This window comes from Zalophus californianus, chromosome 2 (genome assembly GCF_009762305.2).
Source record: "Zalophus californianus isolate mZalCal1 chromosome 2, mZalCal1.pri.v2, whole genome shotgun sequence".
In the NCBI taxonomy this organism is placed as follows: Eukaryota; Metazoa; Chordata; class Mammalia; order Carnivora; family Otariidae; genus Zalophus; species Zalophus californianus.
The window spans coordinates 95062816-95089806 of NC_045596.1; the positions used below are offsets into that span (position 1 = coordinate 95062816).

Sequence of the window (26991 nt, forward strand, 5' to 3'; positions counted from 1 at the left end):
GGACATATATGTCAATGCAAGAAATAGCTTCCATACAACTAAAATATCTTCAATGGAAAGAGCTAACTAATGCACAAACAAGTAGGTGAAAATTTCTAGTACCATACGCTAATTTGTTAATTAAACTGTAAAAGTTTGAGAATGGCCTAGATAGTCTTTAAAAATCCTCCAAATTCTTAGATTTTATTGTGATATAATCCATAATTTGTTACACATTTTTTTCAAGAAGATATTAAAATTTCATCCAGTAGCATAATATATCCACTCCTATGCTTTCTACTAAGCCCACATAGGCTTTTTTTAGAAGAAGATTATTAATACCTCACTTCTTTACATATTAAGAAAACATTTTTAAAAATTATCAATTTTCATGTAACATAGGAATAAGCAATACAATCACACCAACAGTTAATTCAGGAAAAAAAATGCATTATTAACAAGAATTCTGTGGTAGTTATGACTGTTCTCCATGATACTATCCTAAGGTTTTGACTTTGAAAATGCAGAACTATATATATAATTGTGTTATTCATAAATCATTCTAGTTTTAGATCCATTTATCTTTCCCCATGAATAGTACTTACAGATGTGACACCGGCTCTATTAGATGTAAAAAAATTACAAGATATTTTCTTTATTTGTTGGAAGAGGTCACCAAGAAGACATAACAACCAGTTAACCCTCAAGCTGGACACAGGTAATTGGAACACCCTAACCCTCCCCTGTCCTTGAAATGTGTGTTGTCCTTGCATTCCCTGCTCCCAAAAGCTGATCCAAGGATACAGCCTTGACGGAGAAATGTGGTTTTGAACCTATCTTGACTGGGTAAGTAACTGAACCCATTTAAGGCTGCCATATGAACTTTTAAGCTTCTGTCATGTGGGTGCAGAGGTCTACTTGTCTTGTCACCAGGCAAGGTAAGTGCCTTAAGTACCCTTGCTTATGAAAACTGCCACCTACCAATCTGGAACAGTGGGCTTCTTTCATTCATCTCTCCATGTTCTCTGTGTATGGGGTCTGGTTTCAGATTTCACCCAGAAATTCCCAAGGATGTTGTGAATGTGAAACTGGCAAGCCAGCCAGGAGATTGAAGAAATGGGTTTTGGGGAAGGGGCTCTTTGTGGGGGAAATCTCGCATTGACCACCCACCTCTATATGGGGAGATGTGGCCTGTATGTTAGGTGCTTATGGGCCATCTCATTGAGTACAGGGATACCCTGAAAATGCCAGATGTTTTAATGCACTTGTTTGAGCACTGCACATAGCACACCTAGGGAAGGAAGTAAAACAAATTGTTGCCAGAGGGGTCTGGCCTTTATTGTGGGCAGTTTGACTGGACAACAATGCCCAACTAGAGGCTGAAATTCAAGTTAGAAAGTTGGAAGAAGAGCTGAAATTAGAGAAGGACATGTGGTTGTCCACATATTACTAACTTCAGGGCTGGCAGACAAGGTGGGAGAAGAGGATAATAAATTAGAGAACTTAGTGTGCCGTTTTACAAAAGTAGAAGGGCACATGATGTCAAGGGTTAAGATCCAGACTCTTGTGAAAAAGCAGCAGTCACAATTTGCAATGAGATGTCCCACCAAACTGGGTGTTACTTCACACCCCTCGGAGAGGGGAAACTACTCAATCTCTTCGTTCTGCTGCAAACTGGACCTGTTGAAGCACATGATGCCTGGAATGGAATACACATCATTGAAAGAGGGGAGGAAAGTGAGAGTCCTGGACTGGCATATCCCACTCGCAGCGCCCTCCTTATGCCTGACCGTGCTGCTTCCCCTGGTCAACATGTATGTTATGCACAGTCTGGTCAAATTCCTAAAGCTGCAGCCACGTTAACATTTAAGGATCAAGCCACAAAGGTTAATTCTTATAGAAAGGGAATACTTCATACAAGTTCCTACTAAATATCTTTCCCCTCTTTGACCTTATACTTCTGCTGCTCCTGTGGTGTCCAGGCACAGTATGGGCACCTGAGGGAAATGCCTTTCTACAGCGGACCCACTTGCTTGCCGAACAAAGGAATCAATCCACTGTTAGGTATGTGGGCAGCTGCTTCTCTCTAGCTTGTCAGGATTGCCATGGTGGGTATCACCACTCCAGGGAGGGGACTGGAAAGCCCTAAAAGCAGTACATTAAGAAAGAACAAGCTAGAACTAGTACTCTTTTTTTTTTTTTAAGATTTTATTTACTTATTTGAGAGAGAGAGAGAGAGGGAGAGAGAGCATGAGCCAGGGTAGGGGCAGAGAAACAGACTCCTCACTGAGCAGGGAGACTGACGTGGGAGTCGATCCCAGGATTCTGGGATCATACCCTGAGTTGAAGGCAGACGCTTAACCAACTGAGCCACCCAGGCACCCCCAGGACTAGTACTTTTAATTCATTTGATATTACCAATATTGTTCCAGAGACCCGACCTGTGGCACACACTATCATTGACACTGGGCATGGGTATTTTTTTTCCTGCTAAAAAAACTGCAAAGCAGCCCATTAAACTGTTGACTGGAAGGGTCCTAAAAATAATCACTATTAGAGCCATGGATGGCATTGCTCAGATTTAGGATAGATTTATGTGGCTTTTCTTGGGTTATGGACAACCTGTATTTTATCCTTTTTGTTGGGAATAGAGAGTTCACTCTAAACAGAACCAACCCAATTATACCCAAGTCCGAATGGCTTCAACACCGCATTTCTATCTCAAGGCTGTATCCTTTGAGTGGCTCCTGGAAGCAGGGAAGGCAAGTGGAGCATACATTCCTAGGACAAGGGTGGGGGTGAGGAGACTTCAATTGCCGGGGTCCAGTTTATGGGTCATCTGGCAGTTACATCTTCTTCAAGACCTCCTCCAACACTCCAGCCTTCATAACCGGCTCATTCGGACTTGGGTATGTGACTGAATCCAGTTAAGGCCTCTATATTAACTTTTAAGATTCTGGTGTGTAGGTCCAGAGATTTACTCATCTTGTACCTAAGGCAAGTGTCGTCAGTAAGTTCCCTTGTTTATTGAAATTGCTACCTGTCATTCTGGGGTAGTCCGCTTCTTTCATTGATCTCCCTTTGCCCCTCATGTACAGAGGCTGGTTTCAGATTATACCCAGAAAGCTCCCGAGGAGGTTTTGAACCAACACTATTTTCCAGTGTTCTCATTTGGACCTCAAAGTATGCACTTATTCTTTTTGCTGGAAGTAGAAGAAAATTACCTATAACTATTTTAAGCATAAAATAACATAATTTATTGGCTCATATACCTAAAAATCCCCGAGATAAACCTGGCTCTTATCAGCTGAATTCACCAGCTCACTCTTTCTCTCCCCATCACCCAATTTGATAATCTATTTTGATGGCTTCAATCTAATGCAGGCTATCTTCTAAAAAATTACTAAAATATATTTTAATTTAATCATCTCAGTGAAAGTGAATTTATCTATCACGATAGTTCTAGCAATTTCTCATCATTGACTTTCATTGGTTCAGATTGAGTTGGATGAGTTTTTCTGGGAAGACTCAAGCCTGAGCCGATCCCTGGTCTTTGCCAAACTAATAGCATGAACTGATAATTGGGTGGCAGGGCCATTACTCTCAAAGGAAAAAGAGCAGGTGCTTGCTCTGTTACTAGAAGAAGGAGAGATGGTTGGCTGGCCAGTAAAACAACAGTCATTTGCTATAGAACCTCTTTCTGAATTTGGGAAATTGGTGAATAATTCTGAGCTTACCTTACTCATGGCTTCACAACTATAATTTTGAAATTCTGTTCTCCTTCTCCCTCATTTTAATTCCTCATTTTGAATTAGTTCTTCATTTTACTATTTCCTGATATAATCTTCCTTCCCTTATATATCAGTTTATTTTCATTGCCCATTTGTGGTTCCATCATATCCTTCCTGATGCATAGTGATCATAACCACATAGCTTTTTATATAAAACTAGAGGATAATTTTCTGTTGAGTTTCTAATGCCTTTCTGAGAAACCATTTCATTGGCCTTTAAGTCTGATGCTGAGTTTTGGGCCCATTTTCTTATCATACAATTAAAAAGGTTTTGTTTTTTTTTTCCAGATATTTTCTTGTTTGCTATCTAGAGCTCAGTACTCAATTTATTTTATAAGTGTGTTCATTCATTTCATAAATACTTTATATTAGAGTTGCTCCCAGATAAAATATTTTTGCATATGCCCTAAACAATATCTCTTTCTTGAGAGAGACAGGTAGGTAGGTAGACAGATAAATAGATAGATATCTAGATTTAGTCTAGATATAACTAGTCACCATAATGGCTGATCTCCAAGGTGTCACATTTAAAAAATTATTGAATTACAAGGACTACTCTAAAAACCCTGAGGAATTTTGTAGATCTTTATTGTAGGTATCTTTGAAGTAGCATACAACATATTCCACAGAAAATTTATCTTTAAGCATTACTTTTTCTCACCAAAGTTTTCCAGCAAAACTCAGGAGTAGGGAAAACAAAACAATACAAACAAACAACAATAACAAAAAAACACCACACACACAGAGAAAGCCTCCACTAGTCCTTTTCTATCCCAATTTCTCACTACACAGCTTGTTTTCCTCTCTATTTGCCCCTCCTTTGTTCTGCATCTTCATGCACCTGTCATAACCTAGTAGAATCTAGTCTGTGTTTCTGTGTGATACTGTTTGAGAATCAGCTCCTTGGTTATAATGATAAAAAAATTATTTACCCTTGTTCTTATTTTATCACTAGATTTCAGAAGACTTTAGGTTACTTTCAAACTTGGGGATATCATAGTATATGTCCTCCTTTAGAAAATGTATTAAGATGTCAAAGGAGATGATTAGTAGCACCGATCACTAAGGAATCATCTTTAACAAAACTGCCAGCTTATCTTTATGAGGTGTATTCTGTTTCCAAACAGACGGTATAAAATATAAAATAAGGGCGCCTGGGTGGCTCAGTTGGTTAAGCGACTGCCTTCGGCTCAGGTCATGATCCTGGAGTCCTGGGATCGAGTCCCACATCGGGCTCCCTGCTCGGCAGGGAGTCTGCCTCTCCCTCTGACCCTCTTCCCTCTCGTGCTCTCTATCGCTCTCATTCTCTCTCTCTCAAATAAATAAATAAATCTTTAAAAAAAAAAAAAAAAAATATATAAAATAAAAGTTAAGACTCTGGAGTCAGACTTTAGGAATGCAGAAATGTTACTCACTTAAACACTTCACCTGCCTTATCTGTAACAAGAGGATGATGTTAATTTATGTATCTCACAGAATTGTCAGGAGCAAATGGTGTAATACATGACACATGTTAAACACTTAATAGTACTGATTTTTAGTATTTCTTATCTGAAATCAACAACCCACTGAACAATTATTCAGTTATCTTATGAACACCCATGGTAGTTTTTGAAAGGATGAGCAGATAGTATTAAATATTTCCTCTTTATTTTCCTCCTGAAGTAACTCAAATTTTTTGACATTAAAAATGCTGTTTTTCTATAATAGGTTGGTTTGCTCAGCAGTTCTTGATTACAGGTTTTGTACCCTGATTTGATTAAGGCTCAGTGTTCTATAATTTTCTTGTTTTCATGTAGATCCCTTCTCACATATAGGGATCACAGTTCTTAATCTTGCAGACTTCTGCCACATTAGCTATTCTAAAAATAAATAAATAAAACAAGTTTGGGCAACAGTTACTCAATGCTATTCTTAAAGTCCTACAATATATTCCATGGATGCTGATGCATTCCAGTGGGCCCATGATGATTTTGTTCATTTGACCCTGTATTATGCTCCCAAAGCACGTTACCTATATCTGTTTCATTGTTTTCATATATATTTTAATTATTTATATGGCTGATTTATCCATAATTTGACTAAGTTTGCCTTGGGGATTTTATTTCCATCCCCTTATCATCATTCCTCTCTAACTTCTATCCCTCAAAACATGTGTGTATACACACATACACACACACGCACACGCACACACCCCAGGTCCAGAACATATTGAAGAGCTGGTAATTGTTTAGTGAATGAGTACATACAATATTTTTTAAATATTTTATTTATTATTTATTTGAGAGAGAGACAGACAGAGATAGTGAGAGAGAGCATGAGCAGGGAGGAGAGGGAGAACCAGGCTCCCCGCTGAGCAGGGAGCCCAACGCGGGGCTTGATCCAGGACCCTGGGATCATGACCTGAGCCAAAGGCAGACACTTAACTGACTGAGCCACACAGGTGCCCTGAGTACACAATATTAAGCACAATTTGAAAGTATCTTGAGCTTGGTGGTGGAAAAATCCCCCTAACCCACTGCTTACAAAAGACTAAAACATTTTGTTATCATTTTAGCCATTTTCTCCCCAATCTCACCCTTAATCTCAGAACCACCAAGGTTCATTGAGCCTTCTTCCTCATTTTGATTAAAGGGGAACCAAAAAAAGCAAGCACTTATTGAATATCTATGAGAGAGCATTGAGTTAGATACTAAAGTGGGGAGAAATGAAGTTGGGTAAGTTTGGGTCACTGGGTCCCACAGTACTGTTTTGAATAAAGTATCAAATACAAAGGACAGTGAGTTAAGGTGGCCAGAGAGATTACTACAAGTGCATGGGTTATGGAAGATGCTTGTTACAAAATTTTTTTAAAAGATTTTATTTATTTATTTGACAGAGAGAGACACAGCGAGAGAAGGAACACAAGCAGGAGGACTGGGCGAGGGAGAAGCTGGCTTCCCACCAAGCAGGAGCCCGATACGGGGCTCGATCCCAGGACCCTGGGATCATGACCTGAGCCGAAGGCAGACGCTTAATGACTGAGCCACCCAGGTGCCCCAGCTTGTTACAAAATCTTAATCACATTGTTTTACTTCATTATTAAGATTCCATTCAGATAGGTGGGGATGTCAAAGTACAGACCTGTGTCTTGGAGCTGGGGGAGCTGCCTGGATAGAGGAATCAAGAAAGCAATAAGGTAAATGAAACATTTTCTTTAAAAAGCTTGCAGATTTCTTCTAATATACTTCTGGAATACATTTGTACTTCATATATTTTAGTTTATACATAAATTATGAGATTCTGGATATGTCTTATTATTTACATTTGCTACTTGTTCTAATTTTCAATTAGCTCAACACTGGGCAGCTAATTCCTACAGGGTCCTGTTGAGCCAAAATCTGAACAATTTAAAAAACATTTTTTCTACTTTAGTATTATTAAATTAGTTTATATTTCTGTAATGTAAATCTATTAATACCCTATTAAATAGTTATTTGTGAAGGTGTTTCTCTGGGTTTTAGGATTTTGTCATCATCAGTACAAAAATATGAAAATTATAATATAGAACTCTGTCAAAGGCCAATCAATATGGAGATACTATTTGTAAGAACTCCCTTTTTCAGAAACTGAACTTGAATAAAAATCACTAACTTGATGTTTTTTAATGGACATGCTGGTATTTTTAACATGTAAAAAAATTATGAATGCCCCCTTATGCACCACTACATAAGGAATGTTATAAAGGTAACAAAGTTTTGAAATTAGACTCTATTTCACATTCACATGAGAACGTATCTTCCTTTTTCCCTAGTATGTGTCCACTACTATTATATTCCAAAATAAGGTTGTGTAATATCTTAGCAGGACTTATCAAAGAGGTGATACAAAGGGGTGCATGCACCCCAATGTTTATAGCAGCAATGTTCACAATAGCCAAACTATGGAAAGAGCCAAGATGTCCATCGACAGATGAATAGATAAAGAAGATGTGGTACACACACACACACACACACACACACACAATGGAATATTATGCAGCCATCAAAAGGAATGAAGTCTTGCCATTTACAACAATGTGAATAGATCTGGAGGGTATTATGCTGAGTGAAATAAGTCAATCCGACAAAGACATGTATCATATGACCTCACTGATATGAGGAATTCTTAATCTCAGGAAACAAACTGAGGGTTGCTGGAGTGGTGGGGGGTGGGAGGGATGGGGTGGCTGGGTGATAGACATTGGGGAAGATATGTGCTATGGTGGGCGCTGTGAATTGTGTAAGACTGTTGAATCACAGACCTGTACCTCTGAAACAAATAATAATTATATGTTAAAAAAAAAGAAGATAGTAGGAAGGGTAAAAAGAAAGGGGGGAAATCAGAGGGGGAGACGAACCATGAGAGACTATGGACTCTGAGAAATAACTGAGGGTTCTAGAGGGGAGGGGAGTGGGGGGATGGGTTAGCCAGGTGATGGGTATTAAGGAGGGCACGTACTGCATGGAGCACTGGCTGTTATACGCAAACAATGAATCATGGAACACTACATCAAAAACTAATGATGTAATGTATGGTGATTAACATAACAATAACATTTCAAAAAATCTAAAAAAATAGTTATATGGTTTCCCCATGTTAGCAACAAAACCACATCATTTTTATGACAGAGAGAAATCAAAGAGCCTTTGTAATGCTATAGAGATTGGATGATGAAGCTTAGATAAATAATAGTTTTTGATTTTTATATTTTGCAGCAACTGTAACATAGATACAATTTATTTAGGATGAAATTGTATGTTGATCGACTGACCAAATAAAGACTAAATGTTTCTTAAAAAAAAAAAAAGAAAATTAAAGAGGTGATACGTCCTCTAGCTTAAAAAAGAAGCTGGAGCAACTAAAATATGTTTGAGATTGACATGATAATTCCCTCTAAAGCAAAACGAGGGAGATTTAGGGAAGACATCGACCCAGAATAACATGGCACCTCTTCCAAAATTATCAATTCCCAAAAAATTAGTAAATATCAAAGCAAAGGATTTAAAATTTCCATAAATATACTTCAAAATTTAGAAATTGAGTGATGGGCATGGATTCACCCTCCAAATAAGAGTACTTTGGTAGAAATGTATCAGATACATTGCCCTAAGAAGTCCTGTTAACTGCCCCTTCTCAGGATATGGGCAGAATGGAAACCACCCAGGTTTCTTACAGGGGCGGTAACCAAGAGGCAGTTGTTTGAAGTTCCCATACCCCCTGCCTGGCTTCTGACAGAACAGCGACTTTTAAAAGTTGCAGAAAAGACAATGAGAAGTATAGGGAATGAGCCAAGCCATTACGTTTGAGGGGAAAGGAGAACAGATTCGATGACTTTTGGCAAAGGGCTCACTTGAGAACTGTGAACCATCAGCACCTGTCTAGAGACCTATCACTTCTCAGTCTAGGGGACACAGCTGTGCCCAGTAATGTGGGAAACAAAGGCAGAAGAGAAATTATTAAATTTCCTAACTACCTACCGCCCATTGACAAGTCCTTGAAACAGGTAGAGTGACCTTTCTTTAGGGACTCAACTACCTGAATATTTATACTTTGCTAAAGGCAAAAGGCAATCTTAGCCCAACCTCCAAGATCCTGTAAGTCTACTTTAACATACAAGAATTCCTTTGGAGACTTCCTTTATCTCTCACCACCCCCCCAAGATATATGTTGGCAAACATTGCCGAAGTATATGACCCACTGAAATACATCTGAATGGTCTCATGACTGAGTTTTAACTAAACAGTAATAAATGACCTTTCCTAATAATAGCTAGCCCCCTCAGGATCCTGGAAACCTTGTTTCCAAAATACCTGGGAGGCTTATGCTATCCCTAGCCCCCTCCCAACTTGAAGATATATAATCACCATCCCTCACAACCCACTGCAGCTCTTTCTGCCCACGGGTCCTGTCCCTGTGCTTTAATAAAATCACCTTTTTGCACCAAAGACGTTCCAAGAATTCTTTCTTGCCCATCAGCTTCGAACCCTAACGTCTTTCCTACATCACCCACCTCTAACTCCTTTCCACTACTTGCCACTGCTCTTAGCATCTCTGTGTCAAACTTGTCAAAATCTGTAGGATTCCATCCACAGACCACAGTGGCAATAGCAAAAGTTGCTTTCCCACAATAGCAATGGGATTAGTTTAATCTATTGTCAGCAGTAATTTCCCCACTTCTGAAAGCCAAAGACAATTTTTCAGCTATTCTAACATGAATCATTGTTCACATTCTAACATCTTTAGGATCGGGACATGTATTTCAACTGATGTTGTCTTTTTATGGCAGAATATAAACCAACTACACATCTTAAGTCAGTGCAATCTTAAATTTGACCAAACATAATATGTGAAAACAATGTCTTGGTTATTCGTAGAACCTCAGACTGCTCTAAGATTGAAAAAAAAAAGAGTTTGCCAGAACAGAAGATACACAAGCATTTAGCTTACAGTAGATGAGAGTCACCAAAGCTGATTTCAAGAAATTTTGCCCAAAAGTGACAAGAGGAAGGTTAAAAAGGGGATTCCAACAGAGAAAGGCTGAGTGAACTGAACATCACAAAATCAGGAACTTATGAGGGAATTATAAATGACTAGCCAGGTGAAAATGCATTGTGAACGTGCTTCAAAAAAGAGTTAGCTTTAAAGACCTTCTAAGCACAGAGAAATTCAATGCCAAATAACATCAATAACTGTCAAGTAACAAAATTCTGCCCTTTACCTCTTTTCTCACTAATCCCCTACTCCCTTTAATTATAAAGCAGCCTACCACAGGCTAGTGAGGTTGGGAGAGAGTAATAACCTAGGCAGGAAATAGAAAAGAAACCATGCATTCAGCCCTTTCCATCTTCAAGCTTCCCCTCTGGAAGTCTCATTCTCTTGAAAGGAATAAGATTTAATTTTGAATTCAGTTCTTAGTTTTTAATTATTATGCTGAACTGGTCTTAACTATTCAAGTGAGATCCTTCTCATTTGAATGAAAACTGAGTACAATCAAAGAGTTAAAGAACCTGTCAAATATTTCATCTAAGGCAGGGAAGTTCTATTCTCACAGAACAGGCTTAAATGAATAGAAAGAGAAGAAAAATAAATTTGTTTTCTGATTATACCATAAGAGCCCCACTTGTTCAATGAATTTTTCCATAAATAACTTTGAATTTCAAAGTGTTACCAAACATATCTTTCAAGTGCTATGAATGGAACATCTAAAAGATCAAACACCTAACATGAAATTTACTATTTTATCAGAAAAAAACATGTTTAGTTTACAGAATCAAATTTCTTAAGTTGAGGCATCTTTCAAGGAAGGATTTTAGAAATATTCATAATTCATTAAAATTTCAACTAGCTTATAAGATTGGCTTATTAAAATATAAATTGAATTACCAATAATTGGTTTTTATGTCAATCTATACCATTTCCAAAGACTACTTTATTTTTGTATTCACACTTAAAATCAATGTTTGTAGAAAAAAATCATTAATGAATGAATAAACTAATAAACAAATGAATAGATAAATGAATGAACACATGAAAGAAAATGTACCTGAAATTTGGGAAAGGTGTCTGAATAACCTTGCTTGGCAGAGGCTACTTTATTCTCGTTAGTGTAAAAAAGAAAGTGATTTGAACTTTCTATCTGTACTGAAAGAAGCACCATGGATTTAAAAACATATTTTATAGATTCGAATAGACTGAATCTATCTATAGTTGAATCTAATCAGAGTATTTAATGCAGCTAATTCAACACGGATATTTTGGTCTTCTTTCCTGAGAGTCTGAATTTGTGCCTCTGTGAAAGCGGGGGAGGGGAAAACCTTCTTTTACTCAACCTCTATCGTGGCTGAGCACAGAAAAAGCAGCTACCAGAAGGAACTGTAGCACAGAATTCAGAGTAGGTTCTCTCAAGAGAGAATATCAGGTGTTCTTATAGAGAAGGATAGGTCACTATTTATATTCATCACTGATACCATGGCTTTCTCCTGGATATATGGCAGGAAATGTACACAAGGGAATGAATGTGCAGAACTTACTTTCTAAAGGTTACTAAAAGTAAATAAATGTAAAACATGGAGGTGAAGATGCCTCTTCTATATTTAGCCTTCTCTTGAACTCAGTATTAAAAAATAAGTGAAATGATTAGACTTGAGGATGTCAAGGGTCATTTCCAGGTTTAAAAATGGAAGAATACCATTTTCTAATTTGGAAACTTAATGAGCACCTTGGAAAATAAGAATATTATTTCCATTTGGAATTAAAAGAGGTTATCTGTGCCAAATACAAAGCACTGTCCTTTTCATACTGTATTAACATCCATTTCAGCTGTCGTTAATAGAAATATTTTTTAAAGCATTGATTGCATCCTAGTAACACTCCATTTTTCATGCATCTTGAAATTGTCCCATGACAGTTTGGCTAATTTAAAATATATATTTTTTCAAAATACAGGAAATATAATGTTCTGAAGTACCACTTAAAATTAGTAACTATTAATTTTACCCTTGCTACCTTTCTGTTGTCTGAGTATACTTTGGTTTATGTAAGTTTTAGGTACAAGAATCTAGAAGGTTGGAGTTTGTTTTTAAATTTGATGATTTTCCATTTGAAGTAAATACACAAGAAAGCATAGCAAACATTACCTAACCAAACACGGGGTTTAATGAACTGTCAGATGCCAAGGGACGTGGGCATAAGAGAAAACAAATGTATGCATCAATGCAGGCTCCAGGAGACACATCAGTATTTTTACACAATGGATAGTGCATTGAATATACACTAGGAGTCTTAGTACTCACTCAGGCTTGCCTATTATTAGGTGAGGATGGCAGGTGTGTGACAGGTTCAGCCTGATCACAAGGACTAAATTTAAATATAATGGCATATTTCAATTCTTCTGAGAGATGCATTGTGGCAGCTGGAGAGCAGAGCCTGAGCAATACGGGTGAGGGTGATGCTGAGAATAAAGTGACTGCTGGCAATTAATCACACATGTCAAGGAACAGTCAAGAGAATCTGTTGAATTTGACAAAATAAGGGACTCCACATGCCCCTGAACAGGGCGTCTAATTCCTCTGGCACTGTTGACTATGTTTGTTCTAATCAGAGTGGCACTGGGAAGGGATATTAAATGGAAAAGTAGAGATTCAATAAATATAAATTAATTAATGGCATTCTACAATATTATGGATTTTACTATAATTTAAAAAACAATAAAAACAGCAGTAGACAATCTTGAATTTTATATATAATTACCAAAATGTATTTTCATTTCCTTTGGTGTTTTGGGTTACTTTTTCATGTTAGTTCAACTCTGATGATTGGAGGCATGTTATGTCCTCTGATTTGTCCATACTTGTGGTTCCTATTCTAGTTAAACTCACTCCTATGCTCCACTTGACTCCCACATTGTTACAAATCTGTTATTTACTCTCCAGTCTCCCCCATCCCTAGCATCTAGTCTGTCACTAACTTTATCAGATTTGCTTGTGAAATATCTTTCTAATTCCATCTCATTTCTGGTTCTCAGTTTCTACTTATCTAATTTCTCCTTTGCAAGACTGCAAGAGTTATTTTCTAATGTAAACCTTTTTCTAACACTCCTCTGCTTAAAGGAAAAGTCTAGAATAGCAACAAAAGAAAATCATATTTTGTTAATTAAAAATTTGGTAAAAGTTTATGTTTTGACATGAACTTACTATATAAAACTAAAAGCATGTAATTCAAAAGAGTCTACATTGTCTATGTTTTATTTTAAATAAAAATAATATACATTATATACTTTGTGAATGTAAGCTTAAAGGATATTCTTTGCATTGTTCATTGTTTGTGTACAGGTAATAATCATGCATGTTTTTGATAATGTATGTTTTTGATAATGGGGCACTGATCTTATGCTCAATTAAAGACATAAAAGTATCTTGATGAAGAAGACATATAGATAGCAATCAGACACATGAAAAGATGCTCAACCTCACTTATCATCAGAGAAATGCAAATCAAAACCACAATGAGATATACTTTATGCTTATCACAATGGCTAGAAACAAAAACAAGAGAGAACAAGTGTTAGAGAGGATGTGGAGGAAAAGGAACCCTCATACACTGCTGGTGGGAATATAAATTGGTACAACCACGGTAAAAAGATGTGTGGAGGTTCCTCAAAAAATTAAAAATAGAAAAAATGATCCAGTAATTCCACTACTGGATACTTACCCAAAATAAACAAAAACACTAATTCAAAAAGATGTATGCACCACTATGTTTATTGCAGCACTATTTACAATAGTCAAGACATGGAAGCAACCCAAGTGTCCACAGATAGATGAACAGATAAAGAAGAAGTGATACACACACACGCACAGAAATATTCCTCAGCCATAGAAAGGGTGAGATCTTGCCATTTGCAACAACATGGATGGATCTAGAGGGTATTATGCTACCTGAAATAAGTCAGAGAAAGAAAAATACCATATAACTTCACTCATATGTGGAATCAATAAAACAAGTAAACAAACAAAACAAAAAGAAGAAACAGGCCCCTGAATACAGAGAACAAACTGATGGTTGCCAGAGGGAAGAAGAGTGGGGGGATGGAGAATGGGTGAAGGGGAGTGGGAGATACAGGCTTCTAATTGTGGAATAAGTCACAGGGATAAAAGGTACAGCATAGGGAATATGGTCAATGGTATTGTAATAGCATTGTATGGTGAGAGATGGTAGCTACAATTGTGGTGAGTGTAGAATAATAACACACAGACTTGTGGAATTGTTATGTTGTACACCTAAAACTAATGTAACACTGTGTCAACTATACTCAAATAAAAAATTTTAGATAAAGAATTTGAGTGAGAGATGAGAGGTTTAACTTTAAATTATCAGGAAATTATTGTATTTAAATTCTGTATCTCCTAAAATCCTAATTGAATCTTCAATATAATTTTCTTGCCTTTTTAACTATGGTTACTTCCTTCATTTCTTACTCCTTCCAGATATCCCCACCCAAGATCAATGACAAAGTCATCCTTGAATTACTGAAAATGTCTTCTTTCAGGCAAAGTCTGTAACTGTTTGTATATAAAGGGAATTCCCTAGGAGGAAGAAACTATATAATGCAAATTGGGACCTTGCCCCCTCAGTCTTCTTCCCAGTCACCCTCTAAATACTTATGTCCTCTGAACTTGTATTTTGTTAATGGAAGATTAATCTGAAAAAAAATCAAGGATTTTGTCTAGCATTAGAGATGAATAAAAGCTTAAACATAAATGATTTTCAAGAGACATTTATATTGTTTCATAGCTATCTTAAACTTCGGTCTGCAATAATTATTTTTCTTGAAATAGAAAAATATTAAATGATGAAATTAGGAAGGAAGAGAATAGGCAGACAGAAGGGTAGTAGGGAATATATTTTCAATCTGCTCATGGTAATTCTAATTCAATTTAGCACCAATTCATAGCAAACAATAAAGACTCAATAGATGTCTATTGTTTGAAATAATGAATTCAATAAATACCAGCTGGATATTCATTATTATCAAGCCTTTTCTAGGCTTGGGGAATTCCTAATTTAGTGAGGAAATGCTGAATGTTGATTCATTTACTCAGCAAATACTTAAGGAACACATATGCTATGACAGATTCTGAATAGCACTTTGGATACAGGGGAGAACAAGCCAGTTGTGACTTCTGAATTCACAGATCTTCTAGGCTGGTGTCATAATAGAAGATATTTAAGTGCTAAGAACGTAAACTGAGAAGCATTTACTTCTACCTAAGGGAGAATGAAATAACGCCCTGAAATTTGTTGAGCATTTATCGATGCATAAGCCAAGCATTGTCCATAGATGTGTCATTTATAGCACCCTGCTGGTTTATAATAGTGAGACTTGTTTCTGAAATGCTAATGATAATTTCACATATACTAAAATAGAACAATTTATTAGAGTATAATATATAATCTTATTTGACTGTTATTCTATTTTATTTCTCAGTCAATTATTTGTTCTAAGTTGCTATCCTCAATTATGTTTATTATAAAGTATGGTTTACACCACTACAACCTCTTTATCTGCCATTTCTTCTTTATTTTGATTTACAGTTTTGACTCATATGTCTGACAAAAGGAAAAAGAATGATGTGTTTAACCTGATGAAAAGAAATAAAAGATGTATCACACAGGATATTAAAATGGAAGTCATATAGATGTTGAAAGACCCATCAGAAAGTGATTGAGAAAATAAATGGTAAAGATTATCATACAAATTAGGGCTGGTGGATGGAATTTCATTATATGAAAGATATCAGGAAATTTAGAGCAACTTGCCAGTATGGCTAAAGAATTGAATATAAGGTAGTTGAAAGAAAATATGATGAGAGCAATTGTAAGTTTGCTGTTATCTAAACACCCGTACTATGCTGAAAAATTTTTTATATGGGGATCATGCTATGAGGGTCCCATAAGGAACTGATCTAGTTAAAAAGATCGTGTCCAACAATATAGCCCCCTCCCAAATTCAATGAGTGTATGTGAGCATGATACACTTTATCTTTCTTATATAAGGATAAAGGTCTTGAAAAGAAGTAAAATTTGAACTTGTTCTATAGCTCTATAGCTAGAACAATATACTGTGCTTCAACAGATGGCCAATGAAAAGAAGAGAAAATTAGTCAGAATGACCTAAATATCTACTCACTATTCTGGGACTTTGAGAATGTTACAAGGTGAAGTTATGATCAAGACGGGATCTGGAGAATGCAGAAAAAATTTAGAAATTTAAAGAAAAACAGTTGGGAAGCAGTACTGAATTTTGATGTTATTAAAGTATATGCAGTTATTTTAAGTAGTGTTGACATGAAGTTCAAAATATATTAATATAATCAAATGAAAACAAAGAAAGAAAATTGGAAAATATTTAGGTGGGGTTAGATTTTTTTTTTATCTAATCCCTATTTACTAATTTTACAAGTTGACTTAATAAGTGTCTTTTTTATATAACATGGTCAAGAAATAAGTAAGGTAAAAATAACTATAAATAGCCATAATTTTTTTTCTGGAATTCAATTCATTTTGTTGACAATAGAGTATCTAACATCCTCACTTCTATTTAACAATTTAAATTTTCTACCTCTACCTCACTGATTAGTCCACAAAAAACCAAAAGCAATGATCTTAAAAGGTCTTAGAGGAAATTTTTGCTTCTGGGTATGAGTGGGTAGCTTGCAGCAAAACAAGGCCAGTTAAAATGCAAAAGATAAATCTGTGTCTAGAATTGCTAGAGAGGATTTGAGGGAAGCAAGGAGAGGTAGATTGATGTTCTATAAGCTGCAGTAAGCGCAGTGCATTTGCCAATTCTTGGAGAAGGTAAAAAGGCAATGAGTTCAGGCACAGAGCTATTACTAAGAGAATGGAAAACTAGCAGAGATTTCACCAATTTCATAAGTCTGGGGAGAAAAAGTAGAGGTTAAAACTACAGTGGCAGCCAAAACATAAGAGGCCAAGATCTCAGAAAAATTGAGGCATAGGGAAATGAGGCAAAATCTTGTGATTTTTCTTTGGGGGATTTATTGAATTCTTAAACTGCAGAGAGAAAGAAGCAAAGAAGCTAAAGGGATAGTTACTCAAAAACATCACGTAATTGTTGACAACATTAAAATGTTGAAGAAACTAAAAGTAAAATGGGAAGACATAGCAAGGAGAGGGACTTTTAATAAAAACACACCATGAGTATATCAGCTCTTGATTAGATTAGGGTATTCAGCTCCACTCTAGCTATTCAACAGAAGGAAACATGAATACTCTTCAGAGTAAAATGCAAATTATTCAGTCTTTAAAATTATTAATGCAAAATGTCCCAAAATCATTAAAAAAATACTCAGCGTACCGAGAAAAATGAATGACAACAAAATGTGACCTGAGAAAGACCTAGACATTATATTTATTAAAGACGTACTTTAAAGTAAATATAATTCAAGTTTAAGAAAATAGAGGATATAATGAAGAATTTCACCAGAGAAGTGAAATCTATAAACAAGAAAGAATCAACATAATTTTTACTATGTCCAGCTTCAATAACAAATTAAGAAATAAACAGATGAGTCTAATAACAAATTGGATGCAGCAAAAGAGAGGTTTAGTGACTTTAAGTGAAGTTCAACAGAAAATATCCCAACTAAACTCTGTGGAGAATGAAAGGATAGAAAATAGAAAATAGGGATGAGAGGCATAGGAGAAAGAAAAAAAAACCCTAACATACTTTCAATTTGAGTTATAGCAGGACAGGAAGAAGGGAACAAAGCAGAACAATATTTAATGATGGCCAAGAATACTCCAAGATTGGTAAAAGTCTTCAACCCACAGACAAGAAATGCTAAAAAACCCAAATAGGATAAACTATAGAGAAAGGAGAACCATGGCTTTGTCCTTCACTAATACCATCAGAGTTCTATATCTGGGTAAAGGAAGCAAATACTGATATCAGTAAAAAAAATAGTGATGCTAGAATGGGAAAATGATATGTGGAAAATATGGTGAACTTGACTGTATCAATGATCAGGAAGCAGGCAAAGAAAGAGGAGAGAGATGCTCTCATGAGAGGTCTGCCACAAGATGCAGAAGAGGAGTCCTCCATCACAAAAGGACAGGCCTCCTGCACAAGGAGAGAGAAGTGGCTTCATCAAGAAAGAAGGGAAGGAGGAACTCAAGGTAGCAAATCGAACCTCCTTGGTTTTTGTTTGGATTATATAAAATGAAAGGGTTGGTGGGTATAATTTTTGATATACATATGTAGCAATCTGTGGTTGTCAATGTTTTTATATATTTTGTCTCTCTTATCTCATGCTATAATTAAGGCAGGGCAGATATTTAAAAAATCTTCATTTCAACCATAGTAGAACTGATCTTGAGAAAAGTTGATTGTATTATTTTATAGGATCCTTCTGGCTGTAACTCTCTAGAACATGACCTCTAATGAAGAAAGTATGTTTTTAATACAAAATCAAGTCTTTGATATTAGATATTATTAAAGAATTATAATTAATACTTTTAGGAATGAAAATGATATCATGGTTTAGTTTTTAAGAACACTTTTCTTTTATATACTAAAATACTTTTGACTATGACACCTGGAATTTGCATCAAAATAATGCAAGGAGTATAATAGCAATGTTCTACATCTTTGTTTTTGGTGATTCTGAAATGGATATTCACAATCAAACTGAAAAGAAGATTTTTACATTTTGGCACATGCAAATTGTATCTAAATAAGAAAACATATCAAAAAGTAACTAGGAAAGATGATCTAGAAGAAAATAACAAAGCCTGTGGACTGATGCTATCAAAATCAAGACAGGCAAAACTACAGTAATGAAAACAGTGTCTTTTGGTATAGGTATAGAAAAATGGACCAATGGAAAAGAATAAAACCACTAGAAACAAACTCAAAAATATATAGTGACCTGATACAACAATTTTTATCCTACAGTAAATTTAGGAAAGAATGATCTTTTCAGTAATGGCCATGGGTCAACTGGATAAACATGTAAGAAAAAAAATCAGTCTTACCTTCTACTTTACATTATATTAAACAATTCCAGATGGAAAATAAATGTAAATGTCAAAGGAAAAGAAATAAATCTTACAGAAGAAATCATAGGAGATTTTCTTTGTGACCTTGGATTAGGTGACATTTTAACTAGGTAGCAAACTCTTAACTGTAGAGAAAAGAAGATAAACAGAGATACATTAACATTAAGATCTTCTGTTTATCACTGAGAAAATGAATAGATAATACACAGAGTAGAAGAATATATTTGCAATGTGTACATTTGATAGAGGCTTATAGACTATACATATATATAAATTGTACAAATGGACAAAATAGATAACTCTACAGAATACTTAGTAAACAATTTGAATGGCATTACAAAAGAGGATATCCAAATGGCCAGTCAGCATATGAAAGGTTCTCTACCTTATTAACCACAGAAAAATGCAAATTAAAATCCATTGCAGGGACGCCTGGGTGGCTCAGTCGGTTACGCGGCTGCCTTCGGCTCAGGTCATGATCCCAGGGTCCTGGGATCGAGTCCCGCATCGAGCTCCCTGCTCAGCAAGGAGCCTGTTTCTCCCTCTGCCTGCAGCTCTCCCTGCTTGCGCTCTTGCTCACTCTCTCTAGCAAATAAATAAATAAAATCTTAAAAAAAAAAAAAAATCCACTGCAATCATTACCCAGCCTCCAGAATATTAAATCAAAAAGAGACAATATCAGCTTCAGTGAGAACTTGAAGTTATTGAACTTTGTATATACTACTGGTGGCAGTATAAAATAGTAAAAACAACTAGGAAAATTGTTTGGTGGTATGTACTGAGGCAGAATATATGCCTATTTTGTGACACACAATTTCACTCCTTGATGTATACGCAGCAGGTAAGTATACACATATTCAACAAAACTCGTATATGAGTATTCATAGAAGCATTATGCATAGAAGCTTAGTAACCAGAAACAGCCCAAAGACTATTGACAGAAGAATAAATAAATATGTTTTGTCCTATTTGTAAAAACAAATATATCTTAGTAATTGCTGCTATACAGAACACCAATGTTAAATATCAAATTCATGATATTGAGTGAAAGAACCAAACATAAAATGGAATATGCTACATGATTCAAGTTATATATAGCTCAAATCCGTGGATGACTTACCCAAGACTCTTAGATAAGAACAGGAGGAACAGTGAATTCAAAGGGATCAGTGGGCACCTCTCCTGTGCACATCCTTGGCCCAAGGGTGTTGGCAGTCAGCTTTGGATCCTATTCCATGTCACCAAAAACTGTTGAAAAAATTATTGAAGAAAACAACTTGGGTGATATAAACAAATTCTATTTAACACTTTAATGAAGCAGACAGGCTCCGTTTGGAGAACTGCAAAATGGATCAGAGTGCAGGAAGCTTTTATAGGATAAAGAATAAAGAAAAAGGAAGAGACAAAGAGAAAATATCTGATTGGCTGGGTTCACACAGGCAGCCTTGTTTGGGGTACGAATTCTTGGAGTTGGCTTGGAGTTTGGGGACTGGCTGACTGAATATACTGTGTTTGTGGTTACGCTGAGTGTTTACAAGGGCATTAAAATTACCTAAGTTTTGCTTTGCTGACATGACACCCTGGGCAAGAGTGGCTCCATCTTGGGCCTAGAAGTTTACTTCAAGAGCACCAAAGCTAGTTTTCAGCCAGAGGTCCTGCCAAACTCTGGAACCTTGAGGTTCTGCTTTAAGTAATGCATAAGGCATGGAGGACATGCTTTTAGCCTGTCTATGGTACAGAATTGGATTGGAGACTCCACATAAAACAGAATCTTCACAGCTTAATGAAAATTAAATCCCACCACACATAAAAAGACCGACTGAAAAACTTAAAAATTTTGACCTTGATAATGGGTAGAGAGAAAAATGCCCCCTGTGTATTCATAATCAAAAGCTGGTCTTTACTTGGCATGAAGTCCAATGAAAATAATACAATTCAAAATTCTTCAAGTGATTAATATATTTTAACATATTACAAATGAAAGGGAAGGATCTTATTATTATCTTAATAATGGAAAATGTGCAATTAAATTCAACATTTATTCTTTATTAAATTTCTAGCAAAAGAGAAATAGAAATTCTTTTTTTAACTTAGTAAAGCACACGTACAAAAATAATTAGCACATATCACACTTGATTGAGGAAAAAAATGAAAGAAGCATTCTCTCTAAAATCAGGAACAATACAAGGATGCCTGCCATCACTACTCCTAATAAAACATAATAATGAGGTCCTTGTCTGTGCGGACAAGGGAAAAACAAAGTAGATATAAGGAATGGAAAGGAGTTTTTATTACTTATGTAAGATATAATTCTCCACAGAAAACTTCCCTAAAATCTACTGATAAATTGATAGAATTAATGAGAGTTTAACAAGGTTTAAAATACAAAAATCAATTCATTTCTAGGGGTGCATGGGTGGCTCAGTCAGTTAAGCATCTGCCTTTGGCTCAGGGCATGATCTCAGTGTCTTTGGATAGAGGCCCACATCCAGCTCCCTGCTAAGGGGGGAGACTGCTTCTCCTTCTCCCTCTGCTATTCCCCGTCCCCACACTTGTGCACTCACTCTCTCTCTCTCAAATAAAAAATAAAAATCTTAAAAAAAAATCAATGCATTTCTGAAATATAAAAGCAAATAATTAACACACTTCTTAATAAGATAAAATAAAAAGTGACCATTTACAAGAGCCTAAAACATAGGAAAAAATCTTTTTTAATGTGTAAAATTTATAGGTACCAAATTATAAAAACTTACTGTAAGTCATTAAAGAAAATCTGAAAAAAAATGGTAGAAACATAACTATTTCAAGGATTGGGAGACTCAATACTTACGATGTAAACTTAACTGATATACTGTAATTCTAGTAAAATTCTCAATGTGGTTTGTTTCACTCAATTTTACATTTAATATATGGTTTTAATATTTATATGGAAGAGCCACAGACCAAGAGCGGTAGCGGGCATTCTAGAAAAAGAACAATGTGTGAAGACGGGTCCTTCCAGATATTAAAAAGCAGCTATAAAGATACAGTAACAAATACAAGTATAAATAAACACTTATACAAAGGGGACTGAGGAGAGAGCTTAGCTATAGACCCAGAAATTGAAATAGATTCATGCAAATATTGAAACCTGATTTGATATAGAGCAAGAATAACACAGTGGTATGGAAAGAACAGATTCTTAAATCACAATGTGACAGTAATACCAATAACAACAAAATAATAATAACAGTTGGTTTGGGTTAAGGGGAATATAAAAAAATATTACTTTCTTCCTTGTATTTTCTTCATTTATAAAAATGAAAAGAAACAAAATAGCAAATACCATTAAAAGAGTAGTGAATGAAAGGTGTGGAAGTGGTGATTATAAATAACTTTTGAAGTTTAGCTATGAAGAAAAGCAGAGAATTTAGATACTAGTTTTAGGGAAGCGAGGACCAGAGGACATTATTTATAATGTTGGAATACAGAGCATATTTATAGGCTGATATGAATGATCCAGTAAAGAGTGAAACCTTGATGATGCAAGAGGGTAAGTCAATCAATTACTTAAAAGTTTGTTCGGGGAACTCTTAATCCTCTAAATTTGATAAAAATGAAGCATAATTAAAATGAAGACATTGTGGGGGAGCCCGGGTGGCTCAGTCCTTAAGCGTTTGCCTTCGGCTCAGGTCATGATCCCGGGGTCCTGCAATCGAGTCCCGAGTCAGGCTCTCTGCTCAGGCAGGAGTCTGCTTCTCTCTATCTCTTTTTCTCCCTCTACCCCTCCTCCCTGCTCATTCTCTCTCTCAAATAAATAAATAAAATCTTAAAAGAAGAAAGCAAACAAAGTGAAGACATTGTGACCTAAACTGGAATAGCACTGGGTTCTTTTTCAAGTCTCTATTACATTTCAGAAAAAATAGAAATTAGCTGAAAGAAAAAAAATGCTGGAATACTTCTGGAATAATCCTTTTGACAAGGAAAGATGTAATGTATTCGTTAGCGAAAAATACATGGATATCATGAGACCAAAGGAGATAATTTGATACAATTTTACTTTCTTTAGTTTCCATGGGGAAAGTATTTTTTCTTGATGGAGGTTAAAGAGTTATTCTTTCAATAGAAAGTGCTATGGGTCTACTGAACTACTGAAGAACTTATAAATGCAGGAGGGCAGGAGTATGAATAAAGTTATACTTACTATAATTCTTCCTTGATGTAAAACTCTCTCTCTACATTTTGTTGTACTCTTAAGCCAACCTCAAGATTATGATTCTAATTTATATTAATTTAAAACTTATTTATGAGCAGTTAAAAAAAGAATCTTGGTAGATGTTATCACTGCTCACAAATATATCCTTCTGTATTTCTGGGCATGGGAGAAGATTGCACTTCCCTATTCCCTTGAATTAAATAGTGACCATGTGACTTGTTTTGGCGAATATAATGTGAAAAAGGAGTGAGGCATCTTCTGTTGGAAGTCAGTGATAGATTCTTCAGTTTGATTCTTCCTTGCTTCAGTGATTGTGAAAAATACGTTGATGTGGAGGTGCCATAAACTCAACAGCAGCCTCGAATTCTCAGTAAGTATAAGGACAGGTGCTCTGGGACATGTTCCACATCCTCAGTGATGTGTGAGAAAAAAAATGGGTTAAGCCAATGAAAATTTAGGATTGTTATTACCACAGCATACTCTAGACCTTGAAAGACTTAAGAAGCTAAGAAGGTAGAGTAGGAGAATTAAACCCCAGAAGAACTAAAAGAAGCCGGGTAGAAGAAAAGTTAAATATTCAAACTAGTCTTAGGAACGGAGTCTTGGGAAGAGTCAGGAAAAAGGGGGTTCTACGTGTAAGAAACAGTAGAAAATGTTATGGCATAGTATAGCTTGAACTATTTATTCTCTCCTAGTGGAACTGTGTTTGAATGTTATCTACTTAGTTTTCTTTATTAATACCTCAATGAAATTTTATTTCATGTTTTTTTTTTCTATTTTAAAAAGGCTTTACAGTTCTGTGACCAGAATAGCTGTAGTCTAGGATTTTGAGCTATAATTTCAGAAAATAGAATATGACTAAAAGAAGGTTTCAATATTCACATTCTTTGGGAAAAAAAGAAAACTAGCATTTTATTAATTCTTTATGGTGAAATTATCTTGTAAAGTTTATAGGGAGTAAAGAAAGGTAATTAGGGATGCCTGGGTGGCTCAGTCAGTTAAGTATCTGCCTTCGGCTTGGGTCATGATCCCAGGGTCCTGGGATGGAGTCCCTCATCAAGCTACTTGCTCAGTGGGGAGCCTGTTTCTCCCTTTGCCTGCCGCTCCCCCTGCCTGTGCTCTCTCTCTCCCTCTCTCTCGCTGACAGATAAATAAATAAAATCTTTTAAAGAAAAGGGTAATTAAAAATTAAATTATTCTGGTTCTTAATATGCCAAGAAAATGTAACACATCATTGATCTTTTTGTACATATATGTTGTCCTTGTCATTTTATTTTAGGCATCTGGGTCTACTTTAGCAAAATATTCCTAAAAAGTCTTAAGACTCACAACTGAAAATATTCCCACCAAAGAATTTCAGAAACCTATTTTTTATGGTTAGGAAGGCACCCCTGCACATAATAATGGGAAAAGATTATTTGTCAGTGAATTCCAGGAATGTCCATTAAAAAGTTTCATACTCTGCCTTTCCTGTGTCCCTCCTTATTGACTTTTAATATTAAAACAAACAGTATTGTTTTTATCTCGAGGGTCAAATTACAGAAAACAATAAACTGGCTAACAGTAAGAAAGAACTATTACATAAAATCAAACAAGAAACTAAAGTTCCAAAATTCAGATGACCACTTTGTCCTTACTTTGGCTTGCTTGTGGGAATTTATTGAAGAAGTCTTTTAAACTTCATCAGAAAAGCCTCATACCAGTTAATGATAGTATGGGGGAATAATAGGTTTCGCTATGTTTAAATTCCATTAGGGCTTTGTGGGTTTTCACTTCCTAAGTGGATCTTTTAACTTCTGAAGAAAATCCTTTGAGGTCTAAGCTTATTTGCTCTCAGAAAAAAATATGGCTTCAGTCACTTCGAAAAAAAAAAAAAAGACAAGAGTAATTTTGAAAAATACATACTCAGAAAATATTTCCCTATCATAAATATGTAGCCAAAATTCATTTTTAAATTAAATTGCTAGTTATAATGCATAAGTTTAAATTTTCAATTAAATGAAATCAGCTAAATAGCATTAATCAATTGCAATTTTTTTCTTCATTTCACTTAAAGAAGGAAGCATTAAATAATAAGAATAGCTTATAAGAGCAATAAGGTAAAATAAAAAATATTATGAGTCATTTCAAATCTTATGATATAGTTATTTTCCAAATTTCGGTGCTAAATTTTAATAAAAGATGGATTAAATTCTAGAGGCTCAGGCAAGATAAAATTTTCTTGTCTTACCTAGGGTCGTTCATAAGTTCATGTTAAATAAATCCATGATTATATGAGATAAAAATGTATAAAAATAATTTTGATACATTTATATCAATTGTATTGCAAAAATACTGCAAAAATATTGCAAAACCAATATTTTTAAGAATTATAACTTTCTGACTCACTAACTTGACTCTGAAGCTTTTGGTTAGACATAGAGGACTGACAGATCACATACATTTATCTCCTTATGAAAACTCATTAAAGTAGGAATTCTAAATGTATAAAAACCCATAATGTCAAAGAGAACAAGAAAGCAAATCGCTGCAGGGGAGAAGCAAGGCTCCTCGCTTAGCCGATTTACAACATAATGCCTGCAGGGGGCATGGCTGACATGAAAAATAACCGTTTCCACAGCTCCTGAAAACTAGTTAGTCAAGAAGCAGGGATAGGATGGGGAGCTGAAAACAGGAGATGGTGTGAAAGTCTGTATTTGAACTCCTCATTCCCAGGTCACTTCTCTACAACTGATAAAGGTACTCTGTATGTCGGACAGAAAAAAATGCAGGCGGTGCCAGTGGCCCATGTCACAAATTCAAACCTAAATCAGCCTGCCTTTAGGGAAAAGCCTCACCGTCAAGGAGGTGACTACCTAACACACACCAATCCCAATCCTCCAGCTGGGCTTTAGTTTACGCGGCCTTAGAAAATAGGACCTCCAGCCAATTGCGCCGATGTGTTCTGCGCCGCCGCTTCTGACGCTCTATAAATGCGCTCTTACCCAAAATCCCTTGGGCGGAGTTGGAAGCGAACACGTTGGTGTGTGAGGCACCGCGTTCCCCAGCCCGTGGGTTGTTTTCCTTCGGATGAAGGAGGTCAAACTCATTACTAAATTAGTTTTCACTTGAAAGTTTTAGGGATGAGGTGGGAAGAAGGCTGCTGAAGTCTCAGTACTGCTGCTAGACACAGGTGAAGGGACTTCGGTTGCTTTTCAGGGATCTCCAGTAAGCTTTTCTCTGCTCTAGCTCCGTTTATTTTGCATTACGAACGTTGGAAGTTTGTCCTTCTGGGTGTAAAATTGGGGTGTGAGAGAATCCAGATTTTCTTGGTGAAACTTCAAGTGTTTCAATGTTAAATGAAATAGGACAAGACAGTAAAGGGCTAACAGGAGTCATTCAGTCTTGTGACTTGATCGTGCGGTCTTGAGTTTGAGCCCCATGTTG

General features: G+C 35.9%; 1 protein-coding gene across 1 annotated transcript in view; it reads right to left on the minus strand.

The window, feature by feature from the left end:
• Positions 1-26457, minus strand: part of LOC113924712 (bifunctional heparan sulfate N-deacetylase/N-sulfotransferase 4) — a 397622-nt gene extending 371165 nt beyond the window's left edge. Inside the window, exons 1-2 of the mRNA XM_027598851.1 lie at positions 26403-26457; positions 20491-20618 (exon numbers count right to left, since the gene is read on the minus strand). The gene's annotated coding sequence lies outside the window, so the exon portion shown is untranslated. The remainder of the gene's footprint in view (positions 1-20490; positions 20619-26402) is intronic.
• Between the last annotated feature and the right edge of the window lie 534 nt (positions 26458-26991).